Source organism: Rhinatrema bivittatum, chromosome 9 (assembly GCF_901001135.1).
Source record: "Rhinatrema bivittatum chromosome 9, aRhiBiv1.1, whole genome shotgun sequence".
Classification (NCBI taxonomy): Eukaryota; Metazoa; Chordata; class Amphibia; order Gymnophiona; family Rhinatrematidae; genus Rhinatrema; species Rhinatrema bivittatum.
The window spans coordinates 113,846,445-113,852,444 of NC_042623.1; positions in this window are offsets into that span (position 1 = coordinate 113,846,445).

Here is a 6,000-nt window from a genome sequence, read left to right on the forward strand (position 1 = left end):
ATCTGAATATGGACCTCAGTATGCTTTTCTGCTGAAGACACTATGATTTGCAACAATGAGGCTGCAAAGACCACATTAGCCTGATCCACCTGAATCTACATTAGTTTCTAGTCTTCTACTAGACTCAATTCAAGGCCCTCAGCATTGCCTTTAAATCACTAAAAACCAAGACCTACTTTATCTAACATAGTAATGATGGCAGAAAAAGACCAAAATGGTCCATCTAGTCTGCTCAGCAAGCTTCCCAAGGTAGTAACTGCCGCTCTGTGCAGGTTACCCCCACATTTCTGTTAAGGGTAGTAACTGCTGCTCCGTGCAGGTTACCCCCAAACTTTTTTATTTATTCCCATCCTCTAACCTTTAGGGTGCCACAGTGTTTATCCCATGCCCCTTTGAAATCCTTCAGAGTTTTAGTCTTCACTACTTCCTCTGGAAGGGAATTGCAGGCATCCACTATCCTCTCAGTGAAGAAATATTTCCTGACATTGGTTCTAAGTCTTCCTCTCTGGAGTTTCAATCGTGACCTCTAGTTCTACTAAATTGTTTCCAATTGAAAAGGTTTGTTGATGACCATGGATCAGTAAAACCTTTCAAGTATCTGAAGGTCTGTATCATATCACCCCTTCTCCTCCTCTCCTCCAGCGTATACATATTCAGGTTCTTCAACCTCTCCTCATATGTCATTTGGTGGAGACCATGCACCATTTTGGTCACTTCCATCCTGTTTCTGTCTCTTTTGAGATACGGTCTCCAGAACTGAACACAGTATTCTATGTGAGACCTCACCAATGACCAGTACAAGGGAATTATCACTTCCCTTTTCTTACTAGATATTCCTTTCTCTATGCAGCCCAGCATTCTTCTGGCTTTATCTATCGCCGTGTCACACTGCTTCGTTGACTTCAGGTCATTAGATACTATCACCCCAAGGTCTCTCTCCTGCTCCTTGCACATCAGTCCTTTATTCCCCCAACACATACAATTCTTTCAGATTTTCACACCCCAGATGCATGACTCTGCACTTCTTGGCATTGAATCCAAGCTGCCATAACTTCGACCACTCTTCCAGCTTCCTTAAATCCTGTCTCATTCTCTGTACTCCGTCTGGCATGGCCACTCTGTTGCAGATCTTAGTATCATCCGCAAACAGACAAACTTTACCTTCTATCCCTTTCGCAATGTCGCTCGCAAAGATGTTGAACAGAACCGGTCCCAATACCAATCCCTACCTGTCTCCTTAGAAAAAGAAACATAGAAATGAAGGCAGAAAAGGACCATCCAATCTGCCCAGCAAGCTTCCTCAGGTAGTAACTGCAGCTCTGTACAGTTACCTCCTAGCTTTAGGATAATCCATAAAAATTGCAGCTAGCAACATTTTTATTGGGTTATAAGCTTTCTTGAAAATTCAGACAGTACTGCTTTACATGCTTTGCTTATGAACTTGGTTGTAGAAGCAGTCCTGTGCTTTTTCCCTTATACCTGCGAATCAGTACCCCAGTCCATAGAAGTTGCAGCCCTCTTGGTTGTTGTCAGAATCCAATTCTCCTTTTCCCCCTGCCATTGAAGTTGGGAGCAATGTAGCAGTTGCATTAAAAAGCGTCAAGGCTTAACGGTTAAGATTAGAAAGCTCCATGCCTTCTGCTAAGGATAGTAACTTCTGCTCCAGGAAGTTTGCCCCATGCACGCTTTCTTTCTTTCTTTCTTTCTTTCTTTATTTTGAAGTTTTTTATATACCGCGGCACGTTAATAACATCACCTCGGTTCACAATCAACAGTAAATCAGCAACAAGCTGTACAATCGAAAAGAGAAAAAACTCGTGAGTACATAATAAATCAATTAAGAACAAATTTAAAGACATAGTTAAGCACTAATCAAATTAACTTAAAGATAATCATAATCTATTGAAAATAATAATAATATAATCCCAAATGATCTATTGGAGAAGCATATAAAATCCCAAATGATCTATTGGAGAAGCAGCACAAGTAATAGGTATTTCAGAAAATGGGGAAGATCATTGTGAGTATGCTTGTTCGAACAGCCAAGTTTTGAGGTTCTGCTTGAATTTTTTATGGCAGGGTTCAAGACGCAGGTCAGTGGGCATTTTGTTCCAGATATTGGTTCCCGCAATAGTGAAAGCGCGGTCTCTTGTAGCAACGTGTTTGATGTGTTTCAGTGAAGAGGACGCGAGTTTGGCTTGGTGTATTTTTCTTATTGGTCTCTTTGATGTGTGGAATAATTTCCTTTAGGACTTGGCTGTAGAAGCAGTCCTGTCCTTTTTCCCTTATGAATATGTATGAGTATTCCAGACCATGGAAGCGGGGGCCCTCAGTTGTTGTCTGAATCCAATTCCTCTTTTCCCCCTTGCTGTCTAAGCAGGGAGAAATGTTGCTGTTGCATTAAAAGGATCAAAGCAGATTGGTTAAGGGTAGTAATCTCCATGCCTTCTGCTAAGGGTAGTAAATACTGTACCAGCATGTTATCCCCCTGCACACTTATCTCATTTCTGTCCACTAGCCTTTAGAGATTCACAATGTTTATTCTATGTCCCTTTGAATTCTTTAACTGTTTTCTTCTTCACCACCTGCTTGGAAGGGCATTCTAGGCATCCACCAACCTCTCAATGAAAAAATACTTTCTGACATTGGTTCTGAGTCGTACCCCCTGGAGTTTCATTTTGTGACCCCTAGTTCTATTGTTTTCTTTCTAACAGAAGAGGTTCAAAGTCCATGAATCATTAAAACCTTTTAGTTATCTGAAGGTCTGTATAATATCTCCCCCGCACCTTCTCTCTTCCAGGGTATACATATTCAGATCCTTCAGCCTCTCCTCATAGGTCTTCCAATACAGACCCCACACAATTTTCATCACAGTTCTCTGGGCTGCCTCCATCCTGTCTCTATCCTTTTTGAGATACGAGCTCCAGAACTGAACACAATACTCTAGGCAAGGCCTCACCAAGGACCTGTAGAAGGGGATTATCACTTCCTTTTTCTTACAGGTTATTCCTCTCTCTATGCAGCCCAGCATTCTTCTGGCTTTAGCTATTGCCTTGTCAAATGGTTTCGCCATCTTCAGATCACCAGACACTAACCCCCAAGATCCTTCTCTTGGTCCATACACATCAGTTTTTCACCCGCCATCACACACAGCTCTTTTGGATTACCGCATCCCAGATGCATGACTCTGCACTTCTTGGCATTGAATCCCAGCTGCCAAATCTTTGACCACTTTTCAAGCTTTCTTAAATCAGTTTTCATTCTCTTTACTCCTTCAGGCGTGTCCACTCTTTTGCAGATCTTAGTATTATCCTCAAATAGACAAACTTTACCTTCTATCCCTTCTTCAATATCGCTCACAAAGATAATTAACAGAACCGGTTCCAACACCTATTCCTGTGGCACTCAGTTTAACACGGCTATTTCTTCAGATTAGGTTCCATTTACCATTACACGCTGTCTCCTATCGGTCAAACAGTTTGTAATCCATGCCACCACCTTGGCGCTCACTCCCAAGCTTCTCATTTTATTCACAAGCCTCCTATGCAGGACCGTATCAAAAGCTTTGCTGAAATCCAAGTAGATTACATTGAGTGCTCTTCCTTGATCCAATTCTCTAGTCACCCAAACAAAAAAAAAAAAATCTATCAGATTTGTCTGACAGGAACTTTCTCTGATGAATCCATGCTGCCTTGGGTCCAGCAACCCACCAGATTGTAGAGATAGATCACTATTCATTCCTTCTGCAGCATCTCCATTAATATTCCCACCACCAAGGGTGAGGCTAACTGGCCTGTAGTTTCCAAACTCCTCTCTGCTACCACTTTTGTGAAGCAGGACCACCATCGCTCTTCTCCAATCCTGTGGCACCATTCCCATTTCCAGGGATCTATTAAGAAGGTCCTTCAGTGGACTCACCAGCATATCTCTTTTTGAGATTCTTTATATTTTTTAATGCTGTTCTTTTTCCCTATATTTTCCCCATCCACTTTCTTTGAGAATCAGATTTTTGTTTACTTTTCTAATGTACAGATTTGTTGCCTTTTGTAATAGCTCCCTTTAACATTTTAGATTATCAGTGAATTTACAAATAGTGAATTTACAAACCTTCTCCCAGATTAAGATCTAAAAATGAGGCAGTCCTACATCTTTCTGCTTCTAAAGATTCCAGGCTAACTAAACCCTTCAGCGCATCTTCTCCTCCTATAATCCTAAACTCTGCAACTCTTTCAGGAGAGAGGCCAGTCTCACCACAGATATATAGACATTTTGCTACCTGGTAAAGTATTTGCTCCTCCTTCAAGATTATCCTTGATAACCGACAACCCCTGCTTCTCTCTCACTTCTGTATCCACCTAACAGAATTATAAATCAGCTTCCACCGACGTTCTAGTTAACTGAGACACCATGCACCATCTCAGACCTTTGTCTCGGGACTGTACTGATCTGCTTTCTACTATTAACATTCCCAAAAGAAATCTCTTATTCAATGATTTTGTTTTGTTTGAAATTGACAATTTTTATTGACTGCTACAACAATACAAACACAGCATAAAGGCATATAAGAGAGTCCCAATTAAGTTTTTTTTTTAATGATGTTCTCACCTCCATCACCCCAAAGTTTAACCATAATTTTTGTATCCTTTTGTGCCTTGACTCCTAATCTCGTAGTACAAATACCTTGACTGTACTGTTTTTCTGTTTGTATCCTCTAATGCCCCAACTCTATTGTTCATAACTGATGCATATTTTTCATACTGTTTCATTTTTCTCTGTACCCTCTTTTACATTTTTAATCCATTGATATATGGACTACTGATCCATGGTTTTTATACATCAGCTTCTCTGTGCCTTTGACTTAATGTTATCCTTATTAATTTATGGTTTTCTCATCCTGGTTAATTATGTGATATTCTGTACCTTGCTTTGAGTACTTTGGTAGTGGAGTGTATAACCAATATTTGTAATAATAATAATAATAATATCAGGGTTGATATTTCACAGGAAGGACACAAAATACAGAGAAATTTAAACAACTTGAGAAAATAGAAGTCTCAATTTAATTGAATAAATGTTGAGATATGCATTTGAGGTACAGAAATATATAAGAACAGTATATGATAGGTTATGAGGTATTGATAATCACCTAATACGAGAGGCCTGTGAGGATAATCATATTTGATTTCAAGAATGGAAAACCAGTGGCATGCTGGGATACATAGGAAAAGGGAGAACCGCTAGAAAAAAAAGATGGTGATAGAGATGGATTTAGTTTTCTGATGCCCCTAAGCACTACCCCCACCCACATAAAACTGGATTCACTCCCCTTCTCTGCCCCCTTGAACCTGGAATCAATCCCCATCTCTTCCACCCCCTTTCCTCTGGACTTGGAATTGTTCCCTTTCTCCTTGCTCCCCTCCACTGCAAACCTCAAGTGACTCCTCTCAAGACCATACATCTCCATCCTGCATGACTTCACTCCTACCAACCACTCCCCCCGCCCCAGTCCTGTAAAGCACCTGTCATAAGCGAGGCATTTTCTTACCTTCTCCTGGCACTTCCATCATTGAACTGACAGCAGCCATGCTGGACATGTAAGCTTCCAGGATTGCTGTGAACTGACAACCCTGGAAGCACCAGGAACAGGTGAGAAAATACCTCACTCCCGGCAGGCACCCTAAAGGTTTGTGTGTGTGTGTGTGTGTGGGGGGGGGGGGGGGTGGGCTGTCTTCAAAGAAGTTGTGGGTGGGTAGAGGATAGGAAGGAGGGAGTTAGAGTTTAACAGAAAAACAAAACTGGGGAAGGAGGGGACCACATTTGTGCCCCCCCCCGCCAACACAGATTTTATGCACATTGGAGGAGATCAAGGGGGGGGGGGGAGACTCGGCCTGGTAAGACCATTTATTCATATTTGGGGGGGGTGGAATCAGGCCATAGGACCACCCTTAACTTTTTTTTTTGTTTGTTTTTGTAAATAGTACCACTTAAACGGAAATATCT